At 33.0% G+C, this 17929-nt stretch overlaps 1 protein-coding gene and 1 non-coding gene across 12 annotated transcripts in view; one reads left to right on the plus strand and one right to left on the minus strand.

The window, feature by feature from the left end:
• Positions 1-1171: 1171 nt before the first annotated feature.
• Positions 1172-1244, minus strand: Trnar-ucu (transfer RNA arginine (anticodon UCU)). The gene has a single exon. It is a non-coding gene; the product is annotated as a tRNA-Arg (tRNA).
• A 1361-nt stretch (positions 1245-2605) lies between these two features.
• The window catches only part of LOC132905481 (uncharacterized), a 46576-nt gene continuing 31252 nt past the window's right edge, over positions 2606-17929 (plus strand). For 4 of the 11 annotated variants that reach the window (XM_060956800.1, XM_060956809.1, XM_060956810.1 and 1 more), the window contains exons 1-2: positions 2606-3250; positions 3893-4164. The gene's annotated coding sequence lies outside the window, so the exon portion shown is untranslated. Of the gene's footprint in view, positions 3251-3286; positions 3721-3892; positions 4165-16202; positions 16224-17929 lie in introns of those variants that run through there. The other 7 variants (XM_060956808.1, XM_060956811.1, XM_060956801.1 and 4 more) reach the window with 6 other exon arrangements.

The following is a 17929-nucleotide window of genomic DNA, read 5'->3' on the forward strand; positions in this document are numbered from 1 at the left end:
ACGCTCGCGATTGCGTTACTCCTCGCCGTTCCAAATGAAATTTTCTACTTCGTACTAACAACGTTACGTGCACGTTTTTCATCCTCCCGAGAGAAAATTGAATGGTCGCGTTAGAACTGTTGCGAACCGATGAAATCCACCTACTCTCTCTTCGTGCCATTTGTCAGAGAAATGAGATTAAAAACGATTAAAATGTTCACTTTTGTGATTTACTTTCCCTGCGTGCATACAGCTTCTCACATTTCATTAACTATCTATTATTAGAGCGAAGGTTTGAATGCATTTATGGACGATTTAACCAGCATTCAATTATTAATCATATTTACGATCTCTTACAGTGTTTCGTCGTTAATCGTCGCATAAAAAATATCAACAATTACACGATATCCCAAGAATTAAATAAATGAAATTATTTAAATCTTTACAACTTACTTGTTATTATCTTCAACATCAGCAGAAATAATTAAAATCTTCGATTTAAGTGAGATATCATCTATATCGAATAGATATTTAGGTATTTATTTAACAGTGATACTTGTAGCTATTGAGCACAATAAAATCTGATTCTTTCCTTACACGTTTATATATTTCGGTCCAATAACGAGTGCTTCTTAACCTGACCTGAAAACCTCTACTCCAGTTCTTTCACCCACACATTTTCCCTTTCGATTCCACTCACTGACGTCGTATAAAGGATGTGAAAAGGTAGGAAATTGTGCTCTGAATTTTGTTTTAAATTAGGTTCCGGAGATAAAATACGAATTCTTCTACATGGCAGCTATGTTTCGGAAACCGAGCGCGAGATTCTTTGCCGCTTATGCTAATCCTCGGTTCAATTTTCGTATAATAAAATATTCTTCTCTTTTCAATGAATATAATTTACCCTTTTTGGGGGAGAAAAGCATAAATTGTTGGAAAACTTCCGAAGTTTAAGGAGAATATAAGAGAATCGTTATTGATACGCGTGAATTCTCGTTCCAAATTTATGCTAAAAGTTTCTTTAAAAAGTAATTTTATCGATTGAGACATAAAATAAATTTTACTATCTGTTGTACGAACGAATGTAGTTAGAACGGGTGACTTAAAACTGTTTAGGATGACATTTTCAAAAACATATAGTGTGTCTAGCAATTCAGAAAGATAATTTTCTATTACTGAATGCAAAACACATCATCCCTTGCGGGGATCGAACCCGCGACCTTTGGATTAGAAGTCCAACGCGCTATCCTCTGCGCCAAAGGGACCTTGATGTTGGCTAGCAATTTATGCAAAATGTTCATTATAAAAACCATTTTTTTAAATATATTTATTAAAATTTAAAAATATAGAGGTACGTGTGACTAAAATGTAAATATGCGTATGGCTAGATACGTCGCGCATATATTTCAAAAGTGACATAACATAAGTAAGTTTTCAGGAAAAGCAGAAAACTATTTGGAAGCTTATAAATAATTATTTACTAAACATACATTATTGGCAAAGGGAATGGACAATTATCAACAATTATTTTTATAATTGCCCATTTTTAGCCTTTGAAATTCACCCTTGAACGTTGCTCATTTTGATGAAAAGAAACACTTTGATGTAACATATTGTACACAAACGTATTTGATGTTACAAGAGTTTAACCTAATTAGCGAGTGTTAATCTATTCTGCATAAGGTTAACCCAATCGATTGATATTTTAATATATTATTTCTTATCGCGTAAACACAATAGACAAAGTGAGACATTTAACGTGTTCACCATCTTTAATAACGTCTAACTTCTGAACATATGGTAACTGTATAATGATCAGTAGTAATGAACTGAGTACATGTAACAAACAGAGTGACGTAGTAGAAAAATCAAGGAATAGTCTGGCGTAGATTCAGGAGAATCGAAGATTCCAGTGCCGATGCAATTACTGATTCGTAATGGAACAATTCCAGACGTGAAATAGTACTAGAAAAGGAAAGACAAAAGTTGAGATAAATAAAGACAGGACCGGAGAAAATAGTAGGAGTGGAAAATTGGGAAACACCGGAAACTGTTCGCACACGTGCGATCTGATCATCGCACGTACGCTTGTGAGTTATGAATCGCGAGGGCGAAGAAATAAATTTTGAAAATAACGACGCAGGAGAGTGAGAACTGAAAATTGTCAGATTGAGAATTAAAAATACTTTGCATTTGACACCAAACGACATTGACGACAAATAAACACTTATTTTCTAAATCGTCCATTCCGAATTCTTCGTCATTTAACTACGCCATCAAAAGGTTAATCGTTAAAAGTACAATAACATCGATACAATATCACATATGTTGATAAATCTTATAATATAGACACTAATCCTGTGCCATAAACGAAACAACAACATCTGACATCCAATATATGAGTGTGGATCATCTCTTTTACAACGAGATAATCGGTATTTTCCAAACAATTTTCCACGACGATATTTTGTCTGTAAACAGATAACGATTCGACAAGCGAAACTTTGGTACATGCTACGCATCGGCAGGTGGCTCCGTGCAGTGTGATTCTTCGATACTCGTTTCCACCACCACCGACGTTAGTACCACACCACCACAACTACCGACAACCCTGGCTAGCCTCACGGTTAGCAGCCCCTAGCGAGTCGGGGACGCCTATGAAGCGGCAACCCCTTAGCGTTCAGTGGTACCGCATCCTTCGTAGCAGGCGTTACGCGCGCGTACCATTACATTCCGTCCGAGGTTCTTCGTGTATACTTTTCTATCTTTCGGAAAGTGTCATCGAGTCTGTCGTACCGTCTTTAGCCTCCAACTGTCGAGAATTCTGTTCGCCGAATCCAAAACCGGTAGTCGAGTTCTTTTCGCCATCCATGGTAACTATGCAACTTGTTCCGTGAATTGGATGTTCGTCCGTTTCTATGCGACTTCGTGTGTTTTTTCTGATTCGCGGTTATCCGTACTGTGTCACTCGTAAATCGACGGTTTCTTCCGTATATAAGTTCAGTATTCCGTATTTGCGACGTAAGTTATAATTCCGACACAAACCCTCGATCTCGTGAGATACTTTATCGCATTTGATATGAAAATGTTATTAAAGAAGTGTGCTCCGGAATTCACGCTATTCTTGGTGCTTATCATCTTTACATGACTCCAGTTATCTATAAGTGACCGATTAATTTCCCTTCATCGTGAAAACTGACCTTTAGCTTCTTCTCGCTGTGACATTGCGCGATTACATTTCACCGTTGCGTACGATCCGTAACATTATCACGTACGTACCGTTGAAATACTTGATGATGCACTGTATCGAAGCAGAGGATACAGTTCGATTTTTCTCTCTTTTGCTTTTCACTCGTTCTTTCTCTAACTTCTTTGTTTTCGTCCGATTCCAACGTCAAACTTTATGCATTTCGATTGCCGCGCAATTGCTTCGTTTAACAATAAACGTTGATTGCAGATTGCTTGTGCTTCGGAAGCGCGTCAAATTATGAATGCGTGAATTCGCGAAGATCAGCTGTGATTTTCATCGCGGAAAAGTTCGATAATCGTTGAAACGTCTCATTAGCGTTTCTGCAGTATTATTTTGACATATCCAGATGAAAAGATTTCTTTGATTTCCATGAAAATGCTTTACACAAATGATTGGTTTTATTTAAATGCGAGCGAATGTGTATTCGAGCAATAAAGAATTTTATATGCATCCATGGCAAAGCGCTTTTACTTTTTTCCAACGCTAAAAAGGTAGATACATACACGTCTGAATATAAAAAGAGACCTCCTATTTTGTATTTCGTTTTTTGTTTTCGGGTTCTTTAGATGTATCACTATAGATTTCTTTTTTCCGTTATATTGTACTATCGTTGTCTCTATTTATCTCCATGAAAGTATTTATCAAAATTTCGTTTAATTCTAGTGCTTGTTAGAACTTGAAAACTTCGACGGCTCAGATTTATCACTGTCTCTGTCGAAAACTGATACATACCGTCGCGCCGTTATGAAATAAGTTGTACGAAACAGTTTCTAATGATAGAAAAATTATATACTTGGAAGGAAGATTCGATAGAAAATCCATACTACTAGCACATCAGTTTTCGTTTCTCCGGACTCCTATCGTTGTTTCGAATCTTCAGAAGAAACATTCCACGAGAAGAGGAATTTGTCTTCATCGATTACGACTCGTCACCGGTAAGTTTTCTTAAATAAAGGAAGAACTTTCTCTATCCATGCTTATTGTTAGCCTACATCTCCTTTGCCTTGAATGTTTTAAATGAAAGTCGAGATACCTTGACATGTAATCAAGTTTTCATAAATTACACGAACGATACTTGATTTTTTCATTTTATTAATGCACCGACCCATATATTTTAGAATAGAGATAGAAATATATACATACATATATATATTTTTATGGACATGGACAATAAAGTTACTTCCATTGAATTGATTTGAACTGATTGAGCAGATTTTTCTGCGAAGGAGATCGTGTAAAGTTGAACATTGCAATTTGAGATTAAATTAAGTTCTACGACTATCGACAAAAAGTATTTACGTGTAATTAAACAGGCATAAAAGAGCAAGAATATTAAGTGTTTTTCAAGCTTTTTGCTGCAGCGGATGATGTTTGTAATAAAGAATTATCGACCGTTATTTTATAGAGGATAGTTAATGCTTAAATGAATTTTGCACTTTTTTAATTAAAATTGATTGCAATATAAACAAATGTATAAAAGCGTAGTACCTATAATTACAGCCGATACACGACTGCAAAGTCATTCGTGATATTTCTCTCAAATATTTTCGACATCAGATTTTATTGCTGGAATAAAAGATTTACAACTGTTATTATTGGAATGGGAAAAGTTATGACTTTATTACGATTTCGGAAAAGATATTTAAGCTTGCAGATAGCAATCATGAATCATTCCGCGTGAACGACACATGCGTCGCACGTTGTTTACGTAATTTGGACGTAAAACAGTGTATCTTCATTTGCGATCCCCACTAGACTAAAATAGCCGATCGATTTTTGTCAACTACACAGGAGACAACATTCCGTGACAAAATTATGAGACGCGTGAAGGAATTAAACAACATTGCACTTCATTAAGCATTTCATCTATATAACAAATACTGTTCCAAGATAAATATCAATAGTATAACTTTTGTTAAAACTGAAAATTTTTAATCAAATTTAAGCACTATTTTAATTGATGCGTACTTCTCCTGTGATTGTAAAAGTTTGACGATTTCAGTGTTACGAAGACTTGGTATCCTTGTAGTTTCAAAGCTGTTTTATTAAGTTTATATTCATCAAAATAAATGATCAGAGAAATTGCACTTTTGTTTGTGTGTCATTCTTTAAGAAAAATAAAATGCAGCAACTTTCAAAGTATTATTAAACTAGAAACTGAAACTTTTTGAACCAAGTAGTAATCACAAACGGAAACTATTGCTCAACAGTGGTTATTGTAGAAATAAAGAAAGAAATATTTCCTGTATTATTAGACGGAAAAATATTTGCAATAGCCATAAAAATGCAACGCTACAAAATTAATTAAAAGTCCCAGTTTTTCTAATACAGCCTTAGATAAAATAAAACGTTAGAAATTCTAACAATTCATAATAAAACATATTAAAGACGATCGCGATATTTTATAATTAGCGACATTGAAGCAACCACGATCACTCTATCGTAACTCTAATTGAAATTGAAATTGACATTCAGTCGCAACAGTAATTAATTACTGGCAGTACAAAAAAGGCGCAATTTGCCCAATATGAAGGTGAACCAACATTTACGTTGACCAAGAAATAGACCACTACTACCACTATAAATACTACTACTACAACTAAAATACTAAAAGCGAGCATAGTGACGAAGTAATAACAATAATGACTCTTCATCCTCTGGATGGAAAGCCATTAGTAGTTGCCCTCTTCTATGGCAAATTGCCATAAAGTCTCTCGAGCTTATAAGGATTCTCTCTTCTTCGGACACGATGTTGAAACTTAAATCTAGGCTCGAGATCGCAAACAAAAAATTACTTTTAATGATAAATCACGAAACTTAAACGCCCAAATATACGAACAACGATTATAGCGATCGTTGGTCACACGTGCGTACATGATATATACAGAACCTCGAGCGATATACGAGCGTTTCGAGACCTATTTCGCAATTACGATCGCGATAGCGTGATAAAATCGTCAAATTTGAAAAATCGATAGACGAAACTAGACGATTATCATTCCCCGTTTGAGGCAATTTCACCATCTATTTTTCAAATAATAATTTCAGAGGTTGATTGATTGGTTATACGAAAATGCGCTTACCCGATCAGAGACTGTATCATTCTGCCCTGGTGTTACCTACTTATAACTAACACAACCATCAGAGAACACGTTACCTATCTATGTAACCCTATATTTAAGAAATGGCAAAGAACAAATACACCAACACACGCACAACACACGATTATCACACATATCAGCCGAGTACACTGGAGCCTGCACGAGATAGGATGTGCTGGGACGCCTCCAATACCCGAGTTTTGCACACTGCTCTCACACTATAATTTACGTACCATTTTTCCAAAATCAACTGGCGATGACTAGCGACCTTCGCGTAAAACCAATGCGCAATAAAAATATGTATAATCTCAATTTTAATTAGAAATAATTTTATAATTGGAAGACTGTATATGTCTTATAAAGAAATAATGATATTTATGTGGTGACACATGAGTCATAGGACGAAGCGAAGCGAGAGCGACTCGTATCGTTGTTTTGCCTCGGGACATCGACACCGCCTTGACGCATGAGACGCAATGATAAACAAACTCCGGACAAAACAATGTTGCCGCTACGTGCAACCTTCGATGAAACGTGAATTCGAATTTTCTGACTCTCCCCCCCGATCAGTATAAATAAGCGGACACGAGCGCGAGCGCGTTAATTAGTTACGAATAATACGAGTAATCATTTGGTAGGCGATTATCACGACACGAAAGCATTTACGAGTCTTTGTCAGGTATCTACAAGCGATTTACTTCAGCGGAATAAAATCTCCTGTAAGGACGTCTATCGACGTTATCAGTTATTTTAAGAAATTGATTTGAAATACATTGGACGTTTGCAACAGCAAGCATCCTGATTATTTCTGTAATCAATATACCCAAATCTCCATATCTCATCCGCCACATTTAGATAGAACAAGGGACGAAACGACATAACGCAATTTCACAATCTATCCACATATACATAATGTGAAAAATACATCGTATACGATACAGTAACGCATAGCTACAGTCGCTGAGATATTATTATAAACTTATGAACTACGGTCATCGTGCCTATTGCCTTTCCTTTACCCATGTAGCACCTAGGCACGTGATCGGGAAACTGCTAATGGACGTACAAAGTGTTAAATCTGAAATCCTGAACTAAAAATAATTGGTGTACCCATCTTTTATCTAACGAGCTATTAATATTTCAGTTTGTATTTCCTCATTTTATTAGAAAAGAATTAGAAAAGTTATTCTATTATTGAGAATTCAGAAGTGTATTAAAAACAGAATTTCAATGGAAAAACACAATGCAATATAATAATTGATTCCAAATTACATATTAATGAAAATAACCTCCAGTGATTTCTTTGTCAAAACATATTTTCGAATATATGAAAGCAGTGTTCAAAACACGTAGCTTAGATTCCGAAATCTGACTATCCTGAAGTTTCTTCTTGCACGCGAAATTTAATACGGAATATTTTTATATAGAAATAATTAAACTTCAATTCTTTTACATTTTTAGTTATTTTTCCGTATATAATATGTATGAATATTAAATAATTTAATCATCTATAATATTATAATGTAATAAATAATGAATATTATATTATAATATAATAATATTATAAATGAAATAAAAGATGAAATAAAAAAAATTATTATCGTGATATTAATATAAAAGAGCACGTTATGCAAAAAGACCTATCCCCAATAAAACACTAATAAATGAGAGACAGAAAAAGGAAATGTTACTACTCGTTGGCATGATAAATATATGGTGGTCATTATATTCGTAAAAAGTTCTATGTAATACAACCAATCATTCGTGTCGATTCGGATTTTTCATCGTACGACATGATTGAGTGACCGAAGAAACAAAAATGCATGTGACTCACAGTTAGATGCGGAGGATGTTGTCATCGATGTTGCAATAGCTTAGAAAATCTCAAGTTATCACGAGTGTAAGAATTCACATTTTCCAGCACAAGAGTGGTTATCACGGAAAAGCTATCGATTTTCAAGTCGAATTCCATTAGCGAAATGGAAACTACGAAAATCTGTAACAAAACGTAAACTAGTGTTCATTATTTGAAAAGTTTGAAATAATAGAAGATTAATCTCTATTAGATACATAATTCTAATAATAGTAATGAGAATTGGAATAATAATAATGGTAATAATAAAAATTTGGATTCTAATATAGAAATTTAAAAAATGAAAATTTAGTAACTTCTGAAGCAAGTTATTTATTTATAAGTGAATATATAATATAAGTATAAGTTTATTTATTTATTTTATAAGTGAAAAATTTAGTAAATCCAGTGATAAAACGTAAGACTGCTTTTGTTAGGATAAATTAGACATTAACTAATCTCCATAAAAAGCCATAAAAACAAAATAATTATTTCCATAAAAACAAATTGATCGTTCATTGTCAAATTGTTCATATTTGAACTCCTATTCTTTTCCCGCCATTAACCAATAATTTGGACAAAAGGAAACCAGGAATTTAAAACAACTGTATAAGATAATATACATATATGAAATGTATAAGATAAGATATAATTTACTACCAATTATATTCAGATGAAACAATAATCGAATTCAAAATCTGTATCAAAAGCAACTAATACTGTGTACTTACTTACAAAATTACTTATCAAAAATTCTAATAGCTGAATACACGATCGAAGAGAAAAGCACAAAAAAGCTTAAAGAAAGGCTATTTAAATTACTGTAATAATATTTATAAATTGACAAATAAATTAGTAATCAAACGGACCTAATATCTAATATTATATAGAGAAAAAAGTAGTGAACACGTTACGCAGTTAATATATAGGTTACGTACCTGAAACGAGTTGACATGTCTCTTCCATTTTCGATAATCGAATGACATTCCACGCCACCGTTATGTCCTTAAATTTCGTATTGGTGGGAATGTTTCGCCTGGCGACAGGTCGAATATATTCAAAACATTTAAACACAAAGCAGTGAGTTCTTCGAAAGGCTACGTGTTGTGTGAAGTGATTCCAGTAGTAATTGCTTCTCATATTACGCTCAAAGAAATAAATACCTGAATTTTAAACATGAATATATTTATTATAAACTCAGTATAAGAATGAACAAGTGATTCAGTCTAACTTGTGAAAGGAAATGACTTTCTTAAAAATCGGGGAACGAGATGAACGAGATCAGAAGAAATTGTTTATGAGACCTGTATAAAAAGGTACATAGTAACATCATATTTAATCGCACACAAATCATCTTCTTGCACAATAATTTGTAATTAATAATATTAGTGAATTACCAAATGACAAGTTGTAGGTTATATGTAAACACTTTGACAGATTTCCGTAGAAAAATACAATTTTACAATTTTTTATAATTTTACTGTGAAAGATATTATCAGCTGGGTTGTAATTCAAAATCTAATATAAGACTTCTTTTATTATCAAACTTGTTATTATTACACGAAACAATTAATTAGCACTAGTCACTTGTAATCTGTATTTCGCTAATAATATTCATTATGCAAGAGAGCTCTGTCATGCAATTCTTTTTCTTGTCAGAGAATTTCGGGGCTCACTCGATCTCATTACTATCTTTGTTACATGCGACTTTATCGATTGAATATAAAATAAAGCTATATTAGTTAATGAATGAAAATTTGCCATGCTTGTAATATTTTTTTAGGTTATCGCTGACAATCATAAACAGTGAATCTAGAGTGAAAAGAATTTTCATGTGCAAAATGATGTAGGAACATTTTGGTGTGCCATTTTTAAACGAAGCAGCCTTTGTCTTTCCAACATTTCAAAGCCTACTCACATACGTATAGGTCTCAAACACCTCTTTGAATGCCTCTTTGAATAGGGAGCAAAGTCTCGTATGCAGCGTATTATACGATAGGGGTTATATTTATCTGAATAATAAGGAGTATAAGAACAGAATATTCAGTTTTAGTTTTCTTCGCCAACTCAAATATATCGCACACAGTAGTTCTTATTAGGCTTGTATTCGATACTTTTCGTGCATCATTGATTACACCTCTATAGTAAATGAAGGTTGTCGTGTGTTCATGTACATAAGGATGTATTTTATGTATTTGTATTGGTTTTTCTATTGTTGGAAAACCAATATTGTAATCTACCCTTATCGCTTCAATAATAACAAAGTGACTATCTTCTTTCAACTTGGCTTTCACTTGTCGCTTGCAATTAGATCAAGCAGATGTCTGTTTATCCACTTTTCTTACTTTTCTCATTTGTACCAAGTGAATAATTATAGAAAATAGCTTCCAATTTCATTTCAAGTATTATACCTCTTATCGTTATTGTCATTAACTACCTTCAATAACCTGGTTTAAAATATTATTATTGAAGATATTTACCAATCTTGCTTTTGACCTATAATCCAATGAAAGAGCATTCCTCTTGAATTTTTCGAGGCATATAGACTCGAGAAGAATAGCACGGTTGAACATTTTTGTGCCCCGCAACATAAAACTCTGCGAGATACACATAGTTTTCTTTCTTTTCTTCTGTATCAAAGCATTCTAGATAAAAATATCGCGTCAGAAAATCAATCTGAAATCGAGATTGGATTTTTATAAGCTTCAGAAAGTAAGTTAAATCTTAGAGAAATCCGATAGCGTTGCGAAATCCAATCAATTTTACTCTCGCAAAAGTACCATTTAAAGTGATTTCCATGATTAATCCACTATCATAGAAACTAATAATAAAGACAAATACTTTATAAAGCTCATGTTGATAACTTAATGTCTGAGGAATCTAAATCTATATATTCGGATAGTAGGCTATTGAATTTTATATCTAAACTTGTTAGGCCTGCAAGTGTACAGATTTAGACAATTGATCGAGTCCGTGACGGATTCAAGTGTATAGATTTAGATACTAAAATCAATAAATATTCGATAAAATCAGAGATCGGAGTTAATCACATCGAAAAAGAAAATTTGTTACGTATCTAATTTGAATCTCCTTGTCGTTGTAATATAATTTCTTTCCTCTTAAAACCCTCTTTAATCCCTCTTATACTTAGCAATCCAATTTAAATGAAAATCCTGTACATATTAAATGAAACTGAACTGGATTAATCACAGAATTAATACTTTGTTTAATTATAAAATTGCTTTGTCTCGTGATTTGCCAGAGATTTCAATATTTACCCTAGAAACCGCTTGATACATAACCTGTAATAATAATCGAATAATCGATTGCTCGATCCTTTTAATATATTTCACCGTAATTTGTAATATAATATAGCGCGAAATATCAAAGGGTAATATATTTAAAAGAGGAAATTATATATAGAACAGTTTGATGGTTTGATAGTTTGATGGAATAGAAATCGTTGCAGTCCCGTTTCTAGTTTACTCGGAACATTTTAATGCCAATCTGACGTAGCATCGGCCTAGTTGTCGTGTGGCACACGTTATCCAACGTAATCGCTTAGGGGTACGCGAAGCCGTGTACTTTCAATACTACATATGTAAGTACGTACGTACCAGTGTGGCACATTAGTGACTACGGTGCTTGCGCTCATTTTCTTACTCCAATCAATATCATTGACCATTTGAACAAGCGATAATCTGTTTTATGGAAACATATTCGTAATTCATTCACCTCTTTTACGTCGAGTATCCAATAATTAATCGTTTTAATATTGTTATAAAAATAATATTGGAAAGAAAATCTTTTAATGAGAACTCATATTTTCTTATCTTTGCCTTTTATCGTGCCCAGAATTCTCTTTTATGATATTTTACACTTTTAATACGCGTTTTTTAAATTATTCAATTACGCTGTTTGACGAAAAATTGTAAACTTCTAAAAGAAATTTTTATAATATTATCAATTGATAAATTATTGTTACCTATACAAAAGAATATATTAGCACCAGTACAAAATTTACCATAATATCCAATTTTCGTAGAATTTAGCAAGTGATCTTAAACTTCGACCGATACGGGATCCTTTTCCAGGAAAAAGTCAGTCTTATCGCGAAAAGAACGAAAATACAAGCCGCAAACGACTTCTACACGGATTAAAGGCGACACTCTTATATTTTACGACTTCCACAAATTTAACCGAAGCTCGATCTCAGACTGGCTTCCCGTTCTATCTCTCCCTTTCTTCTTCAAGCTATATCAACTCCTTCTCCCTAGAGACAGGTGCTTTCCTCGACGCAGATTCTAGTCACAACCGTATAGGCATCTTCTTCTTTCACAAACATCCATGGGTAGCAAAAAACGCTTCCTTCGTAACGTTATTACCATCTCTGTTGTCACCTCTCAATTATCATCTATTTCCCTCTTCCCCGAAATCCGGACTAAGCCGAGCTCGCAACAAAATGATCGTCCTTTTATTTCTCAAATTACTACAACTTCTCTTCCACACTTCTCGTAGTTTTAGTTGATGAATGTGCGAAAGAAGAGTAAACTTTGTATGGGATTGTTTTCTATAAATGCAGTGGGAGGAAATTCTCACGATATTTATTTATATGATATTAATTTCTCTGCCTTTTTCGTCGTAAAAATACAAAGGTTATTTGTATGTACAGGATAGTCAACAGAAATTTAATAACTCGAAAGTAAAAAGAGATTTCTCTTCCTTAATACAAAAGAAACGTGGAAATTTATTGTTCAAAGCATCCACCATCATTAATTACCCATGAATATTGTTATTCGATCAATAGCTCAGCAAGAAAAGTTCCTAGTTCCATGAGATATTGCATTACGATTAAAGGGCGAAATAATGAGTGAAAAGAATATTTATTCTTAATTAAGACATATTAAAGAATATTGCTACTAAGGCAATTTTATTGAAAAATGACTTTGTGGCTAATTTACTTTTCCTTCGTTGATCTGAATTTCTCCTCTGAGACGAATAGAATGCGACCTGTGCTTTGTAGGTATAACAAGCAGTTGTCGAGCGACATAAAGGGATGAAAAATGGATTAAATGTACTGGGTGCTTTAAATGGCGCCATAATCTGTGTACCCACATCTACAGCACAAACAAGGTAGTTTTTACGTGGCTTTTGTGCATGACCCTTGTTACACTTTTATTTGTCGTTTTATTTTCAGTTGATAAAGACATTTTTCGTGCCAATAAAATTTGTGTTTATCGCTAAAATTAAAGGGGACAAAATTAACGGGTTCTGAACGCGTGCCAAATGCATCTTCTCGAATTGATTACAAGGCTTTGTAATGATCATAGGAATTTTTTAAGATTATAGTACCGATTACTTTTTAGATAAGGAACAAAAAGTTTTAGGTATTTACAACAGCATAAATTCATAAAGATACGAGAAAGCACGTTTCAACGATATATTGCTTTTTTAATGAAATATACATTTTATGTGTTGGAACATTTTTGTAAAACGCGATTGTTTCATCCTGTAATTAACAAGGATTTACTAAAGTTTTTAATTAAAAATGTAATTTACAGGTGAAAAGGCAGATGTTTTATTTTCTGTATTCTTCGGTATAATATTTTTTCTTGCTAATATACGTCTGAATTTACATTTCATTTTCATCTTTTATTAATCTACGCCATAATTAATTCAATCCCCAGCAGCGAACGTGGATTCAAATTTAGGTACAGTTGTTTATGCGACTAGCCAAGTTAGGGTCAATTATGCTAATATTATTACATACATCAGCATAATTACATTGCTCGCGTATGCAACGTCAAAGTGAATTGAAAAGCTTGATCTTGATAATTACTAAGCCATCTATTTTCAGCTATTGTTTTCATTATCCTATGCTTAAGTCAGTTGATTCAAAATATCTTGATTTTACGTCGTTTAATGTATTTTGTCAAAATCTCCTCGTGGTCTCAATGGATAAGATAATCTCCAAGAAGATATTTATGTTCTTCGCACAATCGAATTGCTCTAGAGCCCGATAACTCCTGTATTCTTCCTGTAATCCTGTAAACATCAAAGGAACAACTTTTTGAATCCTTAGGGAAATAATGATAGTAGAGACTAGTGGAATAAGTAATCGATACTGTGTTGTACGTGTATCGTATTCGATACGCTTTCCTTTTTTTATTTTCTCTTTTTCACCTTCTTTGAATTAATTTTGCAAAAATTTTCTAGAAAGCGATGATGTCTTTTTTAATCTTTAGCCTATTAAGAACCAACGTTGCGTTAACACGACAGTTAATTAACGTTATCCAATTCCATTTCTTAACACTGTGATTATAAAATGAAATTCCAAGGATTCGTTAAATCTTTTTTCATCGCTGTGTTTATTCTTCCACCTAGATGTTTCAATTTTACAAAGTGTCAAAGATATTGAGCGCCATAGTAAATTACTTTTTTATCATAAAAATTTTATTTGTTTTCTGTAAAGCATCTGTTTTATCCTGCATAATCTTAAATTTAATATTAAAAATGTAGAATTTTAGTGTAAGCAGTCTAGAACTACTTGGTTAGCCATTTTTAGCCTGATCTTTTATTTATTTCAACAAAAAGTACTTCTTATCCTTGAAATACAGATAAGTTATTCTATGATATGAATATGAATAATTAATACTCTAAACTGTCTGACACTGATGTGTATATATATATATATATATATATATGCAATCTCTATAAAATAAACAATGGAGTTATTTTAAAGCATGTTCGAAAGTATTATTATCTCTCTAATTATTAATTGATTAAACATATCAACACAAAATATTTATTTTTAATGTGCATGCTCAAATAGCTATTAGATAAATTACATTTTAGGATCATAGACATAGTAAAAAGAATATTATAGTGAAATCAATTGGCGCTTCATTAGTTCGTAGAACTATGTGAACTTGGGATAAGTTTTGTACATGTCAGTTTTCGGTTCACCTAGTTATTTCTTCTATTTCCGGCAGTCGGAAATTCGACGATGTGAGCACACAATTCTTGTAACGTCGTACGACTTCTTCGAGCTTCCATTACCATTCCCTTGCATATCTCCCGGGGAAGTGGTTTTCCCCACAGCAGAAATAGCACTTTCTTTGCTGCCGGGTGAAAAAAGGTACGCGTAGAAGGCAGAAGGGAATTCGAAGGTGCTGCGGCCAGTAAGTGTTGGTGCGCCTAGGCGTTAGCATGAATCTAATAACAATTCTGTTCTACTATATTTATCTCTTTACTGTATCGTCTTTTTGTTGCTGTAAACTGTAAGCGTTCGAATTTTTGCTTTGTACGAAAGTGAAAATCCCTGTTCTATATTTAACGATGATGTTGGTTTATCATTTACAATTAGCTCGTTGCATGCATAAAATCAATCTTAACGAGCGGTGTGTGGCAGGTTTATTAAGGATAAAATAATACAATAATATTGTACAATGTTTGCACGCAGTATCGCGCGTATAGTATCGCACAATTAATTTTACGAAAGATTGGTTATTACATCACTGCGTTTACTTTAATTAATGCTATCAACTCCAGTACGATTGGAAAGGTGTCATAATTATAATCAACTATTATCTAACCATTTCTCGTAACTTTGATATAATCCGTCTCTCTCAAGATATATAATTCAACGAATACTATCATTAATTCAAGTAATTTAATCCATTTCATATCGAACAAAATTAAAAAATTAGATAGATGTACATATTTTTTTTTTTTTTTTTTTGTGAAGAAAAATATCTTCAAAATATATTTGAATACTATTGTAATTTTGCACACATCGCTGGTAGTGCACTTGGATATGTATACATACATATAGTTCGTACACAGGACAAGCAATGAGGTGTTAAAACAAGGATATCTATCCGTTCAATGAGTATAGTGTTATAGAGTTCAATGAGAATAGCGAGGCTGCTTGAAAATTAATCTTCAGGCACAATGACGAAACGAGGTTCTGTAGATAAATCATGGACAAGTGGTAGCACGTGCCATTACCTTGGTGACAGAATTCCAACACTCGTACAGGGTGAGTCGAAATTAACGATACAACAGGAACTGATTTTATAGTTAAAAGTAATAGAATGCATTTCTTTTTTTCTTTTTTTTTTCAAGTAAAGCATTCTTTTTGAAAAGTAGATATTTCATTTAGTATATCTTGCTACAGATTTTCTGTGTGAAAAACTTTATTAACAATTGGAACAGTTGCATTGCAATCGCGTAAACTTTCTTTAGAAATATTAGATACAATTGTTTTTTTACTTTTTATTCAATGCTTGGTAAGAAATACGAAATCCCTATAAATTCACTTGGTAACGTATTCTTTAATAATTCATATGATTATCAGCAATTTACGATAATAAACAAATCATTCAAAGTTCTGTAACTTTAACGCGTAATACACGTTTTTTTTTTTATTTTATTTTATTTTGGTTTTTACAATTTGTCCTGAGGGACATTTGGTAAAGTGTTATATCTCATTGGGTGGCTACCCCCAGCGGGGTGCCTGCTTCGTTTTTTTCTAAGTTATATCTTTTATGAGGCGTAATACACGTGTATTCATTATTTCAATGAAATATTAGATATTATTATTATTTATATTATTAAATATTATATAATAATAATATTAAATATTATTAAATATTATATAATGATAATATTAAATATTATTTATAAAAAATAGGTCGATACATACACCGTTCGATATCCTCAACAATGTCAATGTTCTTTTTAACAAACGATAAATTGTAGCGTCTATCTAAGAAACATTAGGCAATATAGACACTAATACAAGGTGCGCCCTTAAATTATGAAGAATTCGTTGCATCATTCCGACTTATTTTGAGCGATACTGCAGTTGTAGCCTGGCCTAGTATAGATACCATGAAAGTATACCACAAAGCACCTTGTACGCCTGGAGTTTTCGTGACTAGAACTGTTCGCTCATGGTCACATTCTTTGAAGAAAGCGAAAGTCAGACATTTACAGCTAGCTAAACGTTTCGTCGGCTTTCACTGGGTTTGAAGCTAAAAAAACAAGAAGGAACATAGGCGAAAAATAGAAACGGAAATGTCAGCGAGATGTTCCTTTTGCGTTTCGTGCAAATGCGTTGGACAACTTGTAGAAAGTGAAATTGGAGAGCTTCCAAGACAATCGGAAAAAACAGCATTCAGCCCCAACATTGTATTCTTACTTCCGAACTACTCTATTCCTGCATTTTCATTCTGGATCATATGACAGAAAAAAAGATGTTATATTATACACAATTATTCCTAGTCGTCGTACGCTTATTCACTACGTTTTATAACGCGCGTAAATATTTTATTCATATTTTAAACGTTACATAAAAGATATAACTTAGAAAAAACGAAGCTGGCACCCCGCTGGGGGTAGCTATCCACATGCTATATTTATTTTTATTTAATTTTTTTTTTCACCAATAAGATATAACACTTTACCAAATGTCCATAAGGACAAATTGTAAAAAACCAAAACAAAATAAAAAAAAAAATTTTTAACGTTCAAAGATCAAACGTCGTCTACATAGTTACGAGCTTACGTAAATTTATATGAAAATTTATGAAGAAAAAACTCCAGATAGGTTGAATTCGATAAGATAAAAAAAAAGCTCGGTGAATATCTAAAAAGTTTTCTCAACGGAGCAGAGACCGGAGATAAGTGTAGCAAATGTGATCACTAAGAGATCACAGGGCCCATAAATTCCTCATCCGATAT

Source organism: Bombus pascuorum, chromosome 3 (genome assembly GCF_905332965.1).
Source record: "Bombus pascuorum chromosome 3, iyBomPasc1.1, whole genome shotgun sequence".
NCBI classification, from domain to species: domain Eukaryota; kingdom Metazoa; phylum Arthropoda; class Insecta; order Hymenoptera; family Apidae; genus Bombus; species Bombus pascuorum.